At 39.2% G+C, this 22,571-nt stretch overlaps 1 protein-coding gene across 1 annotated transcript in view; it reads left to right on the top strand.

The window, feature by feature from the left end:
- The window catches only part of LOC134533444 (glycine receptor subunit alpha-2-like), a 110,022-nt gene that overhangs the window by 2,682 nt on the left and 84,769 nt on the right, over positions 1-22,571 (top strand). The gene's annotated exons all lie outside the window — the stretch shown is intronic.

Raw genomic sequence — 22,571 nt, 5'->3', positions numbered from 1 at the left:
AAAAAAAAATATCGAATTAGATCGTTTGAAATATTTTTAATTAGACCAAAATATTATTTTATTTCCATATTTTGGTTTATTAGTGACAGCAGGTTTTTCCTGTCATTTTGTTGAGGCTTCAAATTATTTGGTCACCAAAAAAATAATTTATGGTCTCTATATTCACAAAAACATGTTTCGCCCATAAAGTTAACTTCGTTTTTTTTTTATGTGTTACATCTATACGGCATTTGATAGGAGTAATTTCGTTAATGGAACGGAAACCACAGTGTTGCCATCGATAACGGATGGCACAAACCAAGGTTTAATTCATAAAAGTATGCAATCATTTCATTAATGTTTTGTTATGACGTTGTCACGTTAAACTATCGTCCGTAAACCGACTTTACAGACAACCAATTTTTTTTTTAATTCGTGTAAAATGTAGACATGACGTAGGTATGCAATGGCACCGCGGTCAACTGGCAGCTGACAGCGCGGGTGCCTCAGACGGTGTTGATCCCGTCGTGGCTAGAAGGACGCGGGTTGTCCCTGACAGCTCGGATCATGACGAGGTCGGCTGGGCTGCACTTGACGGTCTGCCTGGGGCGACAGCGCGCAGTAATTAGCCCTTTGACACGGCGCTCCGCTGTACCTGCGACTGCGATGAGAGTAAAACACGTGCTTTACCTCAATGAAACCATTCCGTAGCAATAATGGTTCTTTAAAAATAAGAATGGGTGCGTATTTGTGACCGTACCTTCACTGATAAATAAGCTAGCTTTTAATTATTCAAGTTAGTTGGTTTTTTAATTATTTCACGAGTACTTACACGAATTAAATTAGTTTTTATTAATTAGCTATATTTAGCAATTCAAAACCAGATTCTGTCTTGAGTATTATCAATTTATTTCAGTGCTCGTTTATTTGTGCTAGTTTTTTTATATTTTTTTACAATAAATAATTTTTTTTTCTCTCTGCATCAAAAAATTGTATTCTTCAAAATTCTTTCTTTTGAATAATCTTTACTTTTACATTGACAGGCTCCCAAAAGCAGCTTAACCATTATATTTCTCAAGACTTACCGAAAAATACGTCTAGGCTGTACCTATTTCATTATGTCTCAAATTTATAGTATAGTGATACATCTTTAATACTTTATCAAAATTGTCTTCCTCCACTATTTTACATATGTATATAATTTTTGGTTGGAGGTAATCATCATTTTATGGAGATCAGAACTTACTGGTGTAAGATGAAAAAAATTAATCTTTGAGTAGGCTATATATTTTCACCTCTGAAACGTTAAAATTATTGTTTTTTTTTTATTTTAATAGAAAACACAAATCTGAAAAAAAAAATTCACTTACGTTACTATGTTGCGATGCCATCATTTAACAATGGCTTTCTTGGACAATAATAACCTTTTTTCTTAGTTTTACTACCTAACTGATAACCTGTAACTAACGCTTAGGTAGTTTCCAAATAAAGGTTCCTTGAAAGTGTGTAGTCTTAAGAGTATATAATATTTCTTCTAGCCTCCACATTTTTTAATAGTTTCTTCATAAAAACCTTTTGTGTACACACATCACCTTTTAAACCATTTGTTATCTCATTATAATATTAAATAATTGTTATTATAATATTTTTAAATACTTCACTCTTCATGGTCATGTTGGTCGCAAATTTCTGATTGGTGATATTAAAAGTCACGGAATATAATCCCCGAAGAGAAAAATGTTCTCGTAGGTTTAAAAATTATCGGGCATGTCATTATGCCTAAAGGCGTTTTGCCTAATTTTAGGCAAAACGCCGTTTAGGCAAAACGCCGTTAGGCAAAACGCCGTTAGGCAAATAGCCGTTAGGCAAACCGCTGATAGGCAAAACGCCGTTAGGTTAGGTAAGGTTAGATTAGGTTAGCTTAGTTTAGGTTAGCTTAGGTTAGGTTAGGTTAGCTTAGGTTAGGTTAGGTTAGGTTAGGTTAGCTTAGGTTAGCTTAGGTTAGGTTAGGCTAGGTTAGGTTAGGTTAGGCAAAACACTGTTAGGCAAATCGCCATTAGTAAAATGGCGTTAGGCAATTCACCGTTAGGCAAAACGAGGTTTTTTCATCATAGTAACATTTAAGGCAAAACGCCGTTAGGAAAATCGCTTTTAGGCAAAACGCCTTTAGGCAAATCGGAGTTAGGCAAAACGCTGTTAGGCATAACGCCGTTAGGCAAATCGCCGTCAGGCAGAACTCCGTTAGGCAGAACTCCGTTAGGGGAAACGCCGTTAGGCAAATCGCCGTTAGGCAAAACGCCGTTAGGCAAAACGCCGTTAGGCAAATCGCCGTTAGGCATAACGCCTTTAGGCGAAATGACTTTAGGCAAATCGCCGTTAGGCAAATCGCCTGTTACTCAAATTATCCTGCCCTGTTTTTGGGACCTTCGCCTTTACAATTTGGAAGGCAAATTGCAAATATCGCAACAATACTTGGTCTTGAAAAATTCAACAATATTCCTTCACGGTATTTTACAATCTCAAAGGCATATTATGCAAAGCCACTACTATTATTACGAAAGCGTTCTCTATGACACAAAACTTAGCAGATATCAGGCAGTTTTATTTAAAAAAAAAAACATAAGTAAGTAAAAATTACTGCTTGTGGCTAAATTAAATTCTCTTACCGGATGTATTGTTATATTTGGAAACTATTCGTTTAAAACGTTACTGAAACTGACCAAGTTAATTTTCCCGCATTCATTTTTATGAAAAAAATATTTTGCATCTTCACAAAATAAATTAATATAATTTGAGAGGCAGGTGTTAAGGTTTTACTTGGAACCTCTGTCTGTGCCTGATGACGGGAACAGATGCCAATTCCTGAAACGTCGCAACTGTTTCGTCATCGGAAACCTGCTGTGTTCGTCGGTGCTGTTGCAGTTGTGTTGTCTCCTTGTAACGCCCCTCGTGCCTCAAAATTGAATTATTTTAAATTAATTAAAATAGAGCCTTGGAAACTTGCTGGGTAAGAATAATAAGAAAAATAAGTTTATTGACCAGAGGTGGCACGAGGTGGAGAACAAGACAATTTGGAACTCCCTGACACAAGCAACTGGGGAGCTGGTGGATCGTTTAAGGGAAGAAGGTATATCATAAATAAATTAACACTACACAAGTAGCTTGGTATATAGGTTCCCTGTTTTATTTAAAAATGTAAGTAATGAATTCCGTTTTCCATTTGATTTGGCATTTATAAGTTTCCCAATTAATGATATTAACAATATACTTTAGTTTTTCGAGAAAGGGCCGGCCCTGTATTAGGATAACAACACATACTCAACTTTACCAACAAACAATTCAATAAACAAAAATTTATAAGTATCGCACCAAAATTTGATTTGTCCAATTATTACATCGATGATTAGTTTTATTGATTCTACATATTCTTGAGGAAAGCACTGTTCGCTGGTAGGCTATTCATTCGATTAATGTAGTTCGTAGCTATAAAGTGGGGGGGGGGATGTTGATTTTACATTACCACCCGGGTCTTCAAAAGATAACGTCGGGTCGCGGAAACATCTCTTCTAACGTGACCCGCAGTGGAGGTGCAGGACCACGAGCTGGGAGCAATTTGTCTCTCCAGCACTTCGACCCTGTCTGAAACCCAAATCAAATTCAAAACGAATTAGACCTGCTTCCAGACAGTCATACACCGTCGGCGCAAAAGGCCAACAAACGGGAATGTGGGGGAAAAGGCCGCATTACTCACCAAACAGGGTGTAGAGTTCGGAGCTCACTAGGTGTCTCGCGCCGACATCAGGATGCCGCGGAGCGAGACGACGCGGATGCGCAAACGAAGCCGGAAAAAAAAAAATACTAAAACTTAAAAATTATAGACATGACTTGAAATAATTATTACTACTGACCGACTACTGAACAAATGGGATCACATCCCTTAGAGCAACTGACTACATCTCTTCTGCACCCGAATTCGCAATTCCCGCGAAAAACCTCCTAGTGCAGAGGACGTCGAGAAGACGTGGTCAGTAGCCGCGATCAGAGGACTGATTCCACGAGGGCGGACAAAGCTCCTAATTAAATCGGGCGGTGAGGTCCCGGGTCAAAGGAGTGGGGAGGTTCGGTTCTAGGCCGAAAATTCCTGAAGGTGCCGGAGTGGTTGTACGCACGACTTCAGTAGTTCGCGCCAAAGGGCGACTGCTGCGGTCTCTACCGGCAGGACCGGGAGCAACCAACAATCGACTTCTACAGGTCGGGAGGAAGAAGCATAGGGCCATAAGGCGTAGCGGCGCTGCGCTCTGGCGGTGTAAAGGGGAACTAACGGAGGCGGTGAACTGACTCGCCGCCAGGTGTCACGAGCGTAGTCTCAGCTCGCTGGCCACCATGGGTGAAGTTGCTTTTTTCTGTCGCTAGGTTTCGCGGAGGTCTCTTTAGGTCTCTTGGCTAAGTTCATGTCAGGTCACTGCTCCGGGATTTCTCAGAACTAAGGGGGAAGGGTGGGGGAAACAGAAAACGCCACTCCTCTGGGAACACAGCTCCACTGGATCCCCATGCGTGACGAGACATGCTATTCTCAGCAGGTCTCTACAAGGTAGCAGCTTGCAGCCCAGGAGATGCTCTATGCAGTTTTGGTCATGCAGGGAATTAAAATTACAAACTCGGGACGTGACTGCAGGCGAGAGAAATTTCAACCGGGCTGACCATGTCCACATTAGACAGCAAAATATCAGATTGGCCCCCTTGGGAAGGGGCTTCGGTCCACTGGCACAAAGTTTAAATCCGTGGCGTACACCGGCCTAACAAAAGTAAATCACCCCCATTAACAACCAGATAAATTTAAAAAAATAAGAAACCCCAAAAAATTTTAAAATTATAGAAAAAATTAAAAAAGGTGACAAAATGCCTAATTTCCGGCACATCCTTAATGTCTTAATTTGTTTCTATCTATATGTTCGTATGTTTGCTGCGTTGTTCAGGTTTGTTGTCTGTATGCATGTACTGTTCTTATTGAAACTGTCTCGTCGTTGTTAGCTCACTGTGTTCGTCTGTGCGGCTATTTCTTATAACTAAATTCCTTCCACGGGATCCTCGTGCTGTCTGGTATTATTGATAAGACTATTATATAATGTGTTCGTCTGCGCTGTCATCGTTATATTGTCCATAATGCCTGTTTAGTTTCATCGCCTGGGTCCATCTGTTCTACATCAGCTGATTTAGGCTTGTTATCTGTGGGTATATGTTTTATTTTTTATTTCTTATTTTGCATTATTGAATTTTTTTCCATGACAAACAGAGTAAAACTGCAATGGCATATGTCCAAATAACTCTATTAAACCATAATTCCCCATTGCGTGAATCATTTAAAAAACAATGGTCGATTATCATTAGTTGGTATTCGTAATAAAATTATCATATTTTCATAGTTTAAATTAAGTGCAAAAATATTATTCCATGTGTTTCCATTATTCGCTATGACTTTTATTTACTAAATATGAGATGTTTGGTTTTGTTTATGTTTTACGTTCATGTCAAAAAAATTGATATAGGAAATCGTGGCAGTATACAACATTTTAAAGACGACCTTTTTTATATATTTCTTTAGGTAACCAATAAAACAAAGAATATCTTGCAGTAAGAAAATGTGGGAATTTTGTCAAAAATTTTTCTTTAATTGGGTTTCGGGAATTTAATATTGACAGTGCATATATAATACCACAGTGTAATCTTTTTAGGCACTTTATAAAGAATTATGAATGTTCTTAGGGTAAAGAGTTTTATTGGTGTAACGTGTTGCATTTTATTTGTATAGTTGCTTTGATAGGGCGCATTAGGATTTTCATTTAAGATTAAATGAAAAAACTAGTGAATTAATTTAGCCCTGTCCATTATATAATTTAACTTTCTAAAATTATTTTAAGCTATCTCAGTAGCAGAGTTTACACTTATAAAATTTGCGCACTAAAATCTGAGCAAAATCAATGTAAATGACGTTAACAGTAGAGAAATAACGGCTTGCATCAGGTTATTTCGCGGACACGCTTCGCGAGAGATTTCTGAAAGGAGGCGGTAAATAGGAATTCAAATGAGAGGAGAAAATCAACCAACATTCTTGAGTAGTATAGGATAGCCGGAGCTGGGACAGGATGCAGGATGTGGAGCCGAGAGCCGAGCCACATATCTGATTGTGACGTCACGGCGGCCATCTTGGATGAGCGTAATGGGACACAACGTAACGGGACAAGTAGGACATTGACCTTTGACCCTCAAAATCCGCCAAAATTGGGCAAAATTTGCACAAAATTCCTCAAAAATCGCCAAAATTTCAATTTTTTTGAAAAAAAATTCCGCCAAAAATTCTCAAAAAATTCCTCAATTCAAAAATCAGGATTTCGAAAATCCTGAAAAGACGTTTTGCCCTAGAAAGAACCCAAATTACTAAAAGAGGCTTAAAACTCCTAAGAGATAGCCGCTTATAAGCCTCTAAAGTCATCTAGGATTATGACCGCCATTTTGAATTATGACGTCACCGTTGCAATTTTCGTTACGGCCGCCATCTTGAAAATCTTTATTTATTATCCGATTAATAAGAATTTTTTTTTAAAAATTATAAAAAAAATTTAAATAATAAAATTGTAATAAAAATATTAAAAAAAAACAAGCATTTACGACACGGAGCTCGGAGTCCTCGGTTCGAACCCGACGAATGCAAAAAAAAAAATAAATAAAAATGGCGACCTATCCTTCCTCACAGTGGCTGCAGGCAGACTGACTCCCACCACTTTTTTTCAAAGCATATATATCGCCAGTGAGCATGACGTCATGTCCGCCATCTTGAAAATCGGTAATTTTAATGCTAGAGATTCGGGAAAAAATTTAAAAATCATTAAAAAAAATGAATCATCCTAATTAAATAATACAAAAAATCCTTAAAACCACCGTTGCACTTTTGGTGACGGCCGCCATCTTGAAATCACCCGCTGGAGATCACCATCTTGTTTTCGTCCGCTAGAGTGTACTGATACCATGTTAGTATAATTATATGGTCACCACACCCTTGACCTTGACATTGAGATTCAACCTTGACCTTGAACTTTGACCATTCCCTTGAAATTTGACCTTGACCTTGAAATTTGACTTTGTCCTTGTCGACCATCATGGATCCGACATTTTATGTTCAGTACATGCTACCAGGAGCTACCACCTGCTGTAGTACACCATCTTGTGTGTGTACTCGTATTATAGAGTACATTTTCATCTGAATAATTTTATTCTTACACACTACAGTGCAGTAATCATTTATTACCGAGGTGCCCCCGCCATCTTGAAATTCGGCCACCATCTTGAAATCGTGTAATAATGTAGCTAGAAAAGCGGGAAAAATCCAAAATTCATCAAAAAAATCACTCATTACCTTACATATCGATTCGTTCCGCACCAGTCCTTTGTTTGATACTCGATCGATGCAATAATGATTAATTTTATGAAAAAAATAATAAATTCAATAAACCACGTTCAACATTCTTAAAGAGACTTTAAATCCTCTACTACCATCATCCTATCAGAGATCAAGAAAACCATATTGGAAATCCGTAATTGTAATGCTAGAGATTCAGGAAAAAGTTCAAAATTCATTAAATAAATTAGCAATAAATATACTGATTAATAAGATCGACTAAGGACATTGGTTCGATCTCAGGATGATACAAAACAACATTTATTTTAAAAAAGTACCTGAAAAGTTTAAGGTTCGAGAAATAAAACACCACAAAGTCTTTTACAAACATAATATTTATTACACAATTTCTATCCTACTACAGAATAACTTGCGAAAGCCAACAATCTTATAAACATTTAGCCCTGCATAGACGTGCAACGACTACTTCTTAACTCCAACAGCTCCAAATGCTCCAAATGGCTCCAACAGCTCCAAATGGCTCCAAATGCTCCAAGCGGCCTCCAAATGTCTCCAACAGCTCCTAATGGCTCCAAATGCTCCAAACGGCCTCCAAATGCTTGACAGCTCCAAATGTCTCCAGCAGCTCCAAATGCTCCAAATGGCTCCAACAGATCCAAATCCTCCAAATGACTCCAACAGCTCCAAAATGCTCCAAATGGCTCCAACAGCTCCAAATGCTACAAAAGGCTCCAAATGCTACAACAGCCTCCAAATGCTCCAAAAGGCTCCAAATGCTTCAAAAGGCTCCAAATGCTCCAACAGCCTCCAAATGCATAACACAGCTCCAAATGCTTCAGAAGGCTCCAAATTCTCCAACAGCCTCCAAATGCTCCAACAGCCTCCAAATACTCCAACAGCCTCCAAATACTCCAACAGCCTCAAAATGCTCCAAATGGCTCCAACAGCTCCAATTGGCTCCAAATGCTCCAAATGGCTCCAACAGCTCCAAAAAGCACCAAATGCTTCAAAAGGCTCCAAATGCTCCAACAGCTCCATCTTCAATTGGTTCCAACTGATTCCACTTACTTTTCTTATCGAACTTAGCATGATTACTGACATGACTTTATTAGTATACATTTTGACTGGCAGTGGTAACGTTTTTTACACCTTTAAGTTATAAGTTTTATTTAGAAATCAGATTTCGATAAATGGTAGATACCATCTGGAAAGAAAATATATAAATTTATCTTCAAGTTTATACACATACATTTAATTTAAGCCATTATTGTATGTAGCCAGCTTCCCTCAGTTCTTTGAGTATGAAGGATATTTCTTTAATGTTCGAATAGTTTCCTGCACAAAGCGATACATGTAGTAGTCGTAGCCTGTCAACCAATATGTTAGGATCTTCCCATGAGGTATAATCAATCTCTTCTGCTGCGTTCATCATCTTTGCATGTTTATAATAAATATTATTATCTCTGGTGTCTGTCGTTTTAACACCAACGACAAGGTCACTTTCGTCATCGTGCCAGTGATTATCACAAGCTTGATCAGGATAATCTATTTTATTACGACTTTTCCATAGTTTTGGTCTCAAACCACCATCACAGTCTTCGCTCTTGTATGCATTTGGTGCTTCAGCACAGTACTCAATCATGTCAGCCTTAGATGTGTCAGCACAGTCTTCGTTCATGCCAGCTTCTGATGTGTCACCACAGTCTTCAATCATGTCAGCATCACAAACTTGATCAGGATAATTTATTTTATTACGTCGTTTCCATCGTTTTGGTCTCAGACTGCCATCACAGTCTTCGATCTTGCCTGCTTTAGGTGCTTCAGTACAGTACTCAATCATGTCAGCCTCAGATGTGTCATCACAATCTTCAATCATGCCAGCTTCAGATGATTCATTAAAGTCTTCGACCTTGTCAGCTTCAGGTAGTTCTCCATCTTTCACATTTTCATGGAGACGACTAGATATTGGAGTAAATATCTTTTCATTTCTAATGTGGTTACAACTTCCTTCGTTTTTTTTTATTTTAAATTATTATCTTGATCTAGATCAGTAATTTTAGCATTAGCTTTTTCGCCTTCGTTCCTCTTCCGCGATGTTGTAGCCCAGTCTTCGTTATCTTTATTCATCTTAATTGTACAGGTCTTGTAATGTCTATCCAAATAATATCTTCTACCAAAGGATTTCTGACACTGACTGCAATGAAATGGTTTTTGACAAGGACCCAAATTACACTCGCTTCTCTCATGTCGTTTAGCATTCTTTCTCAAGGTAAACACCTTGCTACAGTATCTACAGTGATGACGTTTTGATACAGCAAAAAATCCCGAATCTAGATTCATATTAGTTACTGAGACTAATGCCAGACGCAAACTAAGAGTTTTAAATTAGATATATTACTTAAATAGAATTTTTTAATTATTTCATCAGCGAGAATTAATTTATCTCATTCAAAGGTACTTGTTGCAAGTAGTTCTGCTTTGCAACAACAGATGTCGCCACATGTTACTTGCAGGTAAATAATATTTAGTTCTTTTATGCGGGATGCGGGATGCTCACTAACGATCGCAAAAGAAAGATGGCTTCGCTAGACTCCAAGGAGAACGAAGTTCGTCCTTCCTGTTAGTGCTTCTTAGATTTCTCAGAGATTATTATTATTTGACTGAGTAATGATTTTTTTTTTAAATTTCCACCTGATAAAAATATTACAAGTGTTGATTAAGTAGCAGAAATTCACTAACTACATGTAACCTTGAAAAAAAAAATGACATGCCTCATTAAAAAAAAATCCTTCATGCAGAGATCAATGCAGAGAAAACCATAAGATGTCGAGTCAGGAATAATTAGAAGCACTCGGAGAAAACCATCAGATGTCTAGTCAGGAATAATCAGAAGCACTCGTAGAAAAACCATCAAAATATTTTCAAGAATAATATGGAGCACACGGAGAAAACCACCATAACTTTGACAAGAATAATTCGAAAGCACACGGAGAAACCACCAAAAGTTTTCTTAGATATCATAAAATTACAAAAATAAAAAAATAAAAAAATTTAAAATAAAAACTTAAAATACAAAAACAAAATCTGGCTTGTACTGGAACTCTAACTTTGCACTACAATGAGATGTTCACATTCTAGCCGATTTTGTTTTTGTATTTTTAGTTTTTATTTTAAATTTTTTTATTGTTTTTTTTTTTTGTAATTTTATGATATCTAAGAAAACTTATGGTGGTTTCTCCGTGTGCTTTCGAATTATTCTTGTCAAAGTTATAGTGGTTTTCTCCGTGTGCTCCATATTATTCTTGACAATATTTTGATGGTTTTTCTCCGAGTGCTTCTGATTATTCCTGACTAGACATCTGATGGTTTTCTCGGAGTGCTTCTAATTATTCCATACTCGACATCTTATGGTTTTCTCCGAGTGCTCCTGGTTACAGATGAGACATTGATCTCTGCATGAAGGATTTTTTACTTAATGAGACATGTCATTTTATTTCAAGATTACATGTAATTAGTGAATTTCTGCTACTTAATCAACACATGTAATATTTTTATCAGGTGGAAATTTAAAAAAAAATCATTACTCAGTCAAATAATAATAATCTCTGAGAAATCTAAGAATCACTAACAGGAAGGACGAACTTCCTTCTCCTTGGAGTCTAGCGAAGCCATCCTTCTTTTGCGATCGTTAGTGAGCATCCCGCATCCCGCATAAAAGAAATAAATATTATTTACCTGCAAGTAAAATGTGGCGACATCTGGTGTTGAAAAGCAGAAATACTTGCAACAAGTACCTTTGAATGAGATAAATTAATTCTCGCTGATGAAATAATTAAAAAATTCTATTTAAGTAATATATCTAATTTAAAACTCTTAGTTTGCGTCTGGCATTAGTCTCAGTAACTAATATGAATCCTGATTCGGGATTTGTTGCTGTATCAAAACGTCATCACTGTAGATACTGTAGCAAGGTGTTTACCTTGAGAAAGAATACTAAACGATATGAGAGAAGCGAGTGTAATTTGGGTCCTTGTCAAAAACCATTTCATTGCAGTCAGTGTTAGAAATCCTTTGGTAGAAGATATTATTTGGATAGACATTACAAGACCTGTACAATTAAGATGAATAAAGATAACGAAGACTGGGCTACAACATCGCGGAAGAGGAACGAAGGCGAAAAAGCTAATGTTAAAATTACTGATCTAGATCAAGATAATAATTTAAAATTTAAAACAAAGAAGGAAGTTGTAATCACATTAGAAATGAAAAGATATTTACTCCAATATCTAGTCGTCTCCATGAAAATGTGAAAGATGGAGAACCACCTGAAGCTTACAAGGTCGAAGACTTTGATGAATGATCTGAAGCGGGCATGATTGAAGATTGTGGTGACACATCTGAGGCTGACATGATTGAGTACTGTACTGAAGCACCTAAAGCAGGCAAGATCGAAGACTGTGATGGCGGTCTGAGACCAAAACGATGGAAAAGACGTAATAAAATAAATTATCCTGATCAAGTTTGTGATGCTGACATGATTGAAGACTGTAGTGACACATCAGAAGCTGGCATGAACAAAGACTGTGCTGACACATCAAAGGCTGACATGATTGAGTACTGTCTTGAAGCACCAAAAGCATGCAAGAGCGAAGACTGTGATGGTGGTTTGAGACCAAAACTATGGAAAAGTCGTAATAAAATAGATTATCCTGATCAAGCTTGTGATAATCACTGGCACGATGACGAAAGTGACCTTGTCGTTGGTGTTAAAACGACAGACACCAGAGATAATATTTATTATAAACATGCAAGGATGATGAACGCAGCAGAAGAGATTGATTATACCTCATGGGAAGATCCTAACATATTGGTTGACAGACTACGACTACTACATGGATCGCTTTGTGCAGGAAACTATTCGAACATTAAAGAAATATCCTTCATACTCAAAGAACTGAGGGAAGCTGGCTACATACAATAATGGCTTAAATTAAATGTATGTGTATAAACTTGAAGATAAATTTATATACTTTCTTTCCAAATGGTATCTACCATTTATCGAAATCTGATTTCTAAATAAAACTTATAACTTAAAGGTGCAAAATACGTTACCACTGCCAGTCAAAATGTATACTAATAAAGACATGTTAGTTATCATGCCAAGTTCGATAAGAAAAGTAATTGGAATCAGTTGGAACCAATTGAAGATGGAGCTGTTGGAGCAATTGGAGCCTTCTGAAGCATTTGGAGCTTTTGGGAGCTGTTGGATCCATTTGGAGCATTTGGAGCCTTTGGAGCATTTGGAGGCTGTTTTAGCATTTGGAGCCTTTTAGAGCATTTGGAGCTGTTGGAGCCATTTGGAGCATTTGGAGCTGACTTAAGCATTTGGAGGCTGTTGGAGCATTTGGAGCCTTTTGAAGCATTTGGAGCTGTGTTAAGCATTTGGAGACTGTTGGAGCATTTGGAGCCTTTTGTAGCATTTGGAGCTGTTGGAGCCACTTGTAGCATTTTGGTGCTGTTTGAGTCATTTGGAGCATTTGGAGCTGGTGGAGCCATTTGGAGCATTTGGAGCTGCTGGAGACATTTGGAGCTGTCAAGGATTTGGAGGCCGTTTGGAGCATTTGGAGCCATTTGGAGCTGTTGGAGCCATTTGGAGCATTTGGAGCTGTTGGAGCTAAGAAGTAGTCGTTGCACGTCTATGCAGGGCTAAATGTTTATACGATTGCTGGCTTTCGCAAGTGATTACTTTGTAAGATAGAAATTGTGTAATAAATATTATGTTTGTAAAAGACTTTGTGGTGTTTTATTTCTCGAACCTTACACTTTTCAGGTACTTTTTTAAAATTAATGTTGTTTTGTATCTTCCTGGGATCGAACCATGGTCCTTAGTCGATCTAATCAATCAGTATATTTATTGCTAATTTATTCAATGAATTTTGAACTTTTTCCCGACTCTCTAGCATTGCAATTACGGATTTCCAATATGGTGGTCTTTATGTCTGATAGGATGATGGTAGTAGAGGATTTAAAGTCTCTTTAAGAATGTTGAACGTGGTTTATTGATATTATTATTTTCATAAAATTAAACATTATTGCATCGATCGAGTATCGAACCAAGGACTGGAGCGGATCGAATTGATATGTAAGTTAATGAGTGATTTTTTTGATGAATTTTGGATTTTTTCCCGCTTTTCTAGCTACATTATTACATGATTTCAAGATGGTGGCCGAATTTCAAGATGGCGGGGGCACCTCGGTAATAAATGATTACTGCACTGTAGTGGGTAAGAATAAAATTATTCAGATTTAAAATGTACTCTATAATACGAGTACACACACAAGATGGTGTACTACAGCAGGTGGTAGCTCCTGGTAGCATGTACTGAACATAAAATGTCGGATCCATGATGGTCGACAAGGACAAAGTCAAATTTCAAGGTCAAGGTCAAATTTAAAGTTCAAGGTCAAATTTCACTGGAATGGTCAAAGTTCAAGGTCAAGGTTGTATCTCAATGTCAAGGTCAAAGGTGTGGTGACCAGATAATTATACTAACATGGTATCAGCACACTCTAGCGGACGAAAACAAGATGGTGATCTCCAGCGGGTGATTTCAAGATGGCGGCCGTCACGATAAGTGCAACGGTGGTTTTAAGGATTTTTTTATTATTTAATTAGGATGATTCATTTTTTTAATGATTTTTAAATTTTTTCCCGAATCTCTAGCATTAAAATTACCGATTTTAAAGATGGCGGACATGACGTTATGCTCACTGGCGATATATATGCTTTGAAAAAAAGTGGTGGGAGTCAGTCTGCCTGCAGCCACTGTGAGGAAGGATAGGTCGCCATTTTTATTTTTTTTTTTTTGCATTCGTCGGGTTCGAACCGAGGACTCCGAGCTCCGTGTCGTAAATGCTTGTTTTTTTTTAATATTTTTATTACAATTTTATTATTTAAATTTTTTTTATAATTTTTAAAAAAAAATTCTTATTAATCGGATAATAAATAAAGATTTTCAAGATGGCGGCCGTAACGAAAATTGCAACGGTGACGTCATAATTTAAAATGGCGGTCATAATCCTAGATGACTTTAGAGGCTTATAAGCGGCTATCTCTTAGGAGTTTTAAGCCTCTTTTAGGAATTTGGGTTCTTTCTAGGGCAAAACGTCTTTTCAGGATTTTCGAAATCCTGATTTTTGAATTGAGGAATTTTTTGAGAATTTTTGGCGGAATTTTTTTTCAAAAAAATTGAAATTTTGGCGATTTTTGAGGAATTGTGGGCAAATTTTGCCCAATTTTGGCGGATTTTGAGGGTCAAAGGTCAATGTCCTACTTGTCCCGTTACGCTGTGTCCCATTACGCTCATCCAAGATGGCCGCCGTGACGTCACAATCAGATATGTGGCTCGGCTCTCGGCTCCACATCCTGCATCCTGTCCCAGCTCCGGCTATCCTATACTACTTTCTTGATTAGTCTGCATACCCTTTCGTAGAGACTGGTCTTATTTTATCTTGTTTCTTTTACGAGCACTGTGACAGTTATTTATATGTTATCCACGATTCAGGCAAACCTTTTATGCCATTTCTCTAGCTAAGGATAATTTTGTCATCACGTTTCAATACGTGGTGTACTAAGTTTTGAAAGCAGCCAAGTCTCAAAACTTTGCTTGTGGCACTTAATTTATTCAATTCTTGGAATAAACATTACGATTACAAAGTATTTAATTCATACAAACCACAATTATGCAATTCTAAATAAGGCAAGAATCCAAGAGATTTCATTGTTCACGAACATTTTACATTTTGGATTACAACGGTCCATCAAATATTTTGGTATAACCATGTTTCTGGGCACAGATTCAAATTATAAGAAAATCTATATTATATTAAATAAAAAATATAACCATTGTCTTCAACAAGCACCATATAAAATAAGTAGTATAGGATAGCCGGTCCGAGATCAGGGTTCAGGGTGTGGAGCCGAGAGCCGACTCCGCCATCTTGGATTTGTGACGTCACGGCGGCAAAAATTCCTCAAAATTCCTCAAAAATGACTCAAAATGACTCAAAATTTCCCGTTTTAAGAAAAAATTTCCCGTTTTCGAGGGAAAAATTCCCGTTTCGAGGGAAAATTTCCCGTTTTATTCCTTAAAAATCCCAGCAGCTGAAAATTCCTAAAACTGGCTTAAGCATCCTTAACTCAAGCCAACGCTAAGCCATTTATAGGATTATGATGTCACCGTTGCAATTTCCGTTACGCCCGCCATCTTTAACTTTTTTATTATCCGATTTTAATGAAAAAAATTTAAAATTTATAAAAAAATTAAATTAATAAAATTTTAATATATTTTTTATAAAAAATATATTTTTTAGACATGGAGTGGAGTCCTCGGTTCGAACCCGACGAGGTCAAAAAAAACTAAAAATGGCGACAGGCTCCTTCCACCACGGAAGTCACCTACAGACTAACCTACCACCACCAATAACAAGGTCAACTAGCATGACACCATGTCCGCCATCTTGTCTTCGTCTGCTGGTAGCCATCATCATTGTATCGTCGGTGAGAGTGCGCTGACGCCATGTTAGTTTTGTTATTATCCACTAGAGTGCAGTAATCATTTATAACTGTGACACCCGCCATCTTGAAATTTGGCCGCCATCTTCAAAATCCGTAATTATTTAGCTAGGAATTCGGGAAAGGTTCCAAAATTCATTAAATAAATCACTAATTAATTTACATATTTATTCGATAGATTCCTGTCCTTGGTTCGATACCCGATCGATGCAATAATGTTTAATTTTATGTAAAAAATAATAATTTCAATAAACCATGTTCAACATTCTTAAAGAGACTCTAAATCCTCTACGACTATCATCCTATCAGACATCAAGACCACCATATTGGAAATGTGTAATTTTAATGCTAGAGATCCGGGAAAAAGTTCAGAAATCATTAAATAAATTTCCGATCAATATACTGATTAATTAGATCGACTAAGGTCCTTGGTACGATCTAGGATGATGCAAAAAAAATTAAATATAACATCAATTTAACATAATAGTAACAGGTTCGAGGAATTAAACACCGCGAGTTCTTTTACAAACATAATATTTATTACATAATTTCTATTCTACTACAGGATCACTTACGAAAGCCAGCAATCTTATAATCATTTAGTTCCGCAGCGGTGTGAAATGACTAATTCTTAGCTCCAATCGGTTTATACTAGACAGAGTCCAGCCAGAACCTTTACAGACATAGTCCACCTCTTCTTGACAGAGTTTCTGGATACCGTTTTTAACAGTTTGCTTCACATCGTTAGAACTGTAAATTACTGCAGCCGATGTCTTGAATGCACACTTCTTCACTTTGTCATCGAACGAATATGGCTTTCCACATATACAGTCCAACCACAAGTTATATTTCAAAGGTCCGTTTGTTGCTACATCATCAGTAAGCTCATTGATTATCTTCTGTCTGATATCGTCAAGAAAATTACAAATGTCCTTCGACTCACCGAACGTATTTAGATAATAGTAGTCTTTCAACGTTCCACGAAATGCAGACTGCGCCAAGTAGAAGACATTATCGTTCACTTGTAATGCTCCGAACACAGTCTTAGGTTTAGTTCCATGTTCAGACGTCATAACAATCGGTTTCTGGACATCTGTTTTTTTGGTTATACGCTTTCGTGTCTCCAATCTAAAGCGAGGTGTCGAAATGTCGGCAGGTAGTTCAGCAGTAGGAGCACAGACTCCACCTTTACATTTTTTCGCATGATGTCGCAAACTGTCAATTCGAGTAAACCATTTAAGGCACTCATCACATCGAAACTTCATGCGAGAAGGATTCTTCGTGCATTTGCTCCGCTCATGTCTTCGTGCATCATGGGAAAATGCGAACGACGTATCACAGTAGCTGCAAGGATACCGTGGTGATGAAGACGATCCTTTCAGACCCGATCCAGATACAGGCGTTGCAACAGTAGTACCATTTCCAGGCATTCTCTTATGCACATCGATGCATCGTTGTTGCGACGAAACCTTTACTTTCTGCCGCACAGCAGGACCTTTGCATGCCTTCATGTGCGTTTTCATATTATCTTTTCTGGCAAACTGCTTATGACATTTCTCACAAACAGACATTTTACGATATAGGTTCTTGACACATTCGCTCCTCTCGTGTCGCCGAGCATTGCTGTTGTTTGAGAAAATCTTGTCGCAGTAACAGCACCGATGTTCGCTAGTTGTCATATCAGCATCCATTGAAGTCTCCATCGAGGTCGTATCGTCGATCGTCGTGGTTTCCTGCACATCCAGCTCAGTAGTCATTAAGCTATCTTCTGCTGGTGGTATCACATCTGTTGAAATCTCCTCCAATGTTGACGTCGTCGTCGTTGCCAACGAGATCTGCTCCACCATTGTCGTCGCTGACGTCAAGGTTCCCGTAGACGATGATACAACGTCCATCGAGTTCGGCGTTAAAGTCGGTAAAGATGCCATCGAGTTCTCAAGAACAGGTAATTACGCGACTTATGTACCAGATGAAATAATCTAGGTGATCCTTACACCGTCGTTGACAGTATCAAACTGAGTGACCTGCTGTCTAGGACTCGCTTATATACATTAACCGGATGGAATAATACGCTAGTCAAATTAAGAATCATTTACAATAATACTAGAGTCAAAACGACATTAAAAATAGAAGGACCATCAACGAAAAGGCAGCACATTTGGAAGCACCGACAACGAAAAGGCAGCACCGACAACGAAAAGGCAGCACATTTAGAAGCACCGACAAAGAAAAGGCAGCACCGCCAACGAAAAGGCAGCACATTTGGAAGCACCGACAATGTAAAGGCAGCACCGCCAACGAAAAGGAAGCACATTTGGAAGCACCGACAACGAAAAGGCAGCACCGCCAAAGAAAAGACAGCACATTTGGAAGCACCGACAAAGAAAAGGCAGCACCGCCAACGAAAAGGCACCACATTTGGAAGCACCAACATCTAAAAGACAGCACCGCCATCGAAAAGGCAGCACATTTTGGAAGCACCAACAACGAAAAGGCAGCACCGTCATCGTAAAGGTACGGACCGCAAGACCGGGTCATGTCAATATCAGACATATAGACCATGAACTCAGTACACACAGGAAAAAGGAATGTACACGCAGGAAAACGGAACGTACACGCTGGAAAACGGAATTTACACTCAGGAAAACGGAATGTACACGCAGGAAAACGGAATATACACACAGGAAAACGGAATTTACACTCAGGAAAACGGAATGTACACGCAGGAAAAACGGAATGTACGCGCAGGAAAACGGAAGGTACACGCAGTAAAACGGAACCTACACAGAGTAAAACGGAACGTACACGCAGGAAAAACGGAACGTACACGCAGGAAAAACGGAACGTACACGCAGGAAAACGGAATGTACACACAGGAAAACGGAACGAACACGCAGGAAAAACGGAACCTACACGCAGGAAAAACGGAACGTACACGCAGGAAAACGGAACGTACACGCAGGAAAAAACGGAACGTACACGCAGGAAAAACGGAACGTACACGCAGGAAAACGGAAGGTACAAACAGGAAAACGGAACGTACACGCAGGAAAACGGAACGTACACGCAGGAAAACGGAATGAACACGCAGGAAAACGGAACGTACACGCCGGAAAACGGAACATACACGCAGGAAAACGGAACGTACACGCAGGAAAACGGATCGTACACGCAGGAAAACGGAACGTACACGCAGGAAAACGGAATTTACACACAGGAAAACAGAAAGTACACGCAGGAAAACGGAACGTACACGCAGGAAAACGGAACGTACACGCAGGAAAAATGGAACGTACACACAGGAAACGGAACGTACACGCAGGAAACGGAATGATCACAGGCTCCAAAATTCATTGGCTCCAATATTCATTGACTCCAATATTCATTGGCTCCAATATTCATTTACTCCAATATACATTGACTCCAATATTCATTGGCTTCAATATTCATTGGCTCCATCAGTCATTGTCACCAACAGTCTTTTGGTTCCAAAAGTCTTTTGGCTCTAAATATATTTGGCTAGAATTCTTCGAGTCTAAGAGACTATGAGGCCACATGGCTACGAGTCTAAAATGATCTAGATATTTACGAGTTATACACGGCTTGCGAGGCTAGAGCTACGAAGCTTCTAGTTCACAAGTTTACGTGACTGCGAGGATACAGGACTACTAGTCTACATGAGTACTTGACTACGAAGCTACTCGTCTACAAGGCTCCAATTACTACATTTGTCTTCGACGGAATTTTCTCTTTTACTACATCTGCTCCATCACCATTATGTTATAAGATTACAAGGCTACTTGCTTACGTAGCTTCAAGTCTACGTGGCTCCAATATATCATGACTACGCGACTTCAAACAATGAGGTTACGAGACTACGTGAATACGAATCTTCAAGTTTACGAGACTGCGAGGCTACAGAGCTACGAAGCCTCTAGAAAAAGAGTTTTTGTGACTGCGAGGATAGAGGTCATCAAGTCTACATGAGTACTTGACTACGAAGCTACTCATCTACAAGGCTCCAGTTGTCGTATCTGTCTTCGACGGAATTTTCTCTTTTGTTCCATCTGCACCACCAGCATTATGTTATAAGATTACATGGATACTTGCCTACGTAGCTTCAAGTCTACGAGGCTCCATTACATCATGTCTACGCGACTACAAGCCATGAGGTTACGAGACTACGTGACTACGAATCTTCAAGTTGACGAGACTGCGAGGCTACAGATCTACGAAGCCTCTAGAAAACGAGTTTACATGTCTGCATGGATACAGGAATACAAGTCTGCATGAGTTCTTGACTACGAAGCTACTCGTCTACAAGGCTACAATTACTACATTTGTCTTCGACGGAAATTTCTCTTTTACTACATCTGCTCCATCACCATTATGTTATAAAATTACAAGGCTACTTGCTTACGTAGCTTCAAGTCTACGAGGCTCCAATGCATCATGACTACGAGACTACGTGCCATGAGGTTACGAGACTATGCGATTGCAAGTCTTCAAGGTTACGTGATCCCGAGGCTATAGGACTACCAAGCTTCCATAACGTATGGTTACGAGACTGCATGACTAATTGGCGGCGCGGCTACGAAACTTCATGTCTCTAACTGACTACAATAGCACTATTCAGTGGTGAGAGTTTATTTATCTCATGCAAAGGTACTTGCTGCAAGTAGTTCCGTTTTTCAACATCAGATGACGTCACGTGTTGCTTCCAGGTAAATAATATTTATTTCTTATATGCGGGTTGCTCACTATCGATCGCATAAGAAGGATGGCTTCGTTAGTCTCCAAGGAGAAGGAAGTTCGTCCTTCCTGCGGTTTCGGTCAAAGGTCAAGGTCACACCCATAAAAGATGGTCGCCGTAACGTCGCAATCCAAGATGGTGGACCGTGAGAAATCTGAGAAGCACTAGCACTGACCTCTATCCTCGCAGTCTCGTAAACTTGAAGATTCGTATTCACGTAGTCTTGTAACCTCATTGTTTGAAGTCGCGTAGTCATGATACATTGGAGCCACGTAGACTTGAAGCTACGTAAGCAAGTATCCATGTAATCTTATAACATAATGGTGGCGGTGCAGTTGGAGCAAGAGAGAAAATTCTGACGAAGACAGATGCTGCAATTAGAGCCTTGTAGACGAGTAGCTTCGTAGTCAAGTACTCATGTAGACTAGTAGTCCTGTATCCTCGCAGTCACGTAAACTTGTGAACTAGAAGCTTCGTAGCTCTAGCCTCGCAAGCCGTGTATAACTCGTAAATATCTAGATCATTTTAGACTCGTAGCCATGTGGCCTCATAGTCTCTTAGACTCGAAGAATTCTAGCCAAATATATTTAGAGCCAAAAGACTTTTGGAACCAAAAGACTGTTGGTGACAATGACTGATGGAGCCAATGAATATTGAAGCCAATGAATATTGGAGTCAATGTATATTGGAGTAAATGAATATTGGAGCCAATGAATATTGGAGTCAAAGAATATTGGAGCCAATGAATTTTGGAGCCTGTGATCATTCCGTTTCCTGCGTGTACGTTCCGTTTTCCTGCGTGTACGATCCGTTTTCCTGCGTGTACGTTCCGTTTTCCTGCGTGTACGTTCCGTTTTCCTGCGTGTACATTCCGTTTTCCTGCGTGTACGTTCCGTTTTCCTGCGTGTACGTTACGTTTTTCCTGCGTGTACGTTCCGTTTTTTCCTGCGTGTACGTTCCGTTTTCCTGCGTGTACGTTCCGTTTTCCTGCGTGTAAATTCCGTTTTCCTGCGTGTACTTTCCGTTTTCCTGCGTGTACGATCCAATTTCCTGCGTGTACGATCCGTTTTCCTGCGTGTACGTTCCGTTTTCCTGCGTGTACGTTCCGTTTTCCTGCGTGTACGTTCCGTTTTCCTGCGTTTACATTCCGTTTTCCAGCGTGTACGTTCTGTTTTCCTGCGTGTACGTTCCGTTTTCCTGCGTGTACGTTCCGTTTTTCCTGCGTGTAGGTTCCGTTTTTCCTGCGTGTACGTTCCGTTTTTCTGCGTGTACATTCCGTTTTCCTGCGTGTACATTCCGTTTTCCTGCGTGAACATTCCGTTTTCCTGCGTGTACGTTCCGTTTTCCTGCGTGTACGTTCCGTTTTCCTGCGTGTACCTTCCGTTTTCCTGCGTGTACGTTCCGTTTTTCCTGCGTGTACGTTCCGTTTTACTGCGTGTACGTTCCGTTTTACTGCGTGTACCTTCCGTTTTCCTGCGCGTACATTCCGTTTTTCCTGCGTGTACATTCCGTTTTCCTGAGTGTAAATTCCGTTTTCCTGTGTGTATATTCCGTTTTCCTGGGTGTACATTCCGTTTTCCTGAGTGTAAATTCCGTTTTCCAGCGTGTACGTTCCGTTTTCCTGCGTGTACATTCCTTTTCCCTGTGTGTACTGAGTTCATGGTCTATATGTCTGATATTGACATGACCAGGTCTTGCGGTCCGTGCCTTTACGATGACGGTGCTGCCTTTTCGTTGTTGGTGCTTCCAAAATGTGCTGCCTTTTCGATGGCGGTGCTGTCTTTTAGATGTTGGTGCTTCCAAATGTGGTGCCTTTTCGTTGGCGGTGCTGCCTTTTCTTTGTCGGTGCT

The sequence above is a fragment of the Bacillus rossius genome, chromosome 6 (assembly GCF_032445375.1).
Source record: "Bacillus rossius redtenbacheri isolate Brsri chromosome 6, Brsri_v3, whole genome shotgun sequence".
Lineage (NCBI taxonomy): Eukaryota > Metazoa > Arthropoda > Insecta > Phasmatodea > Bacillidae > Bacillus > Bacillus rossius.
Note: the sequence above shows the minus strand (reverse complement) of the source record. Positions and strands in the feature narration are given on the sequence as shown.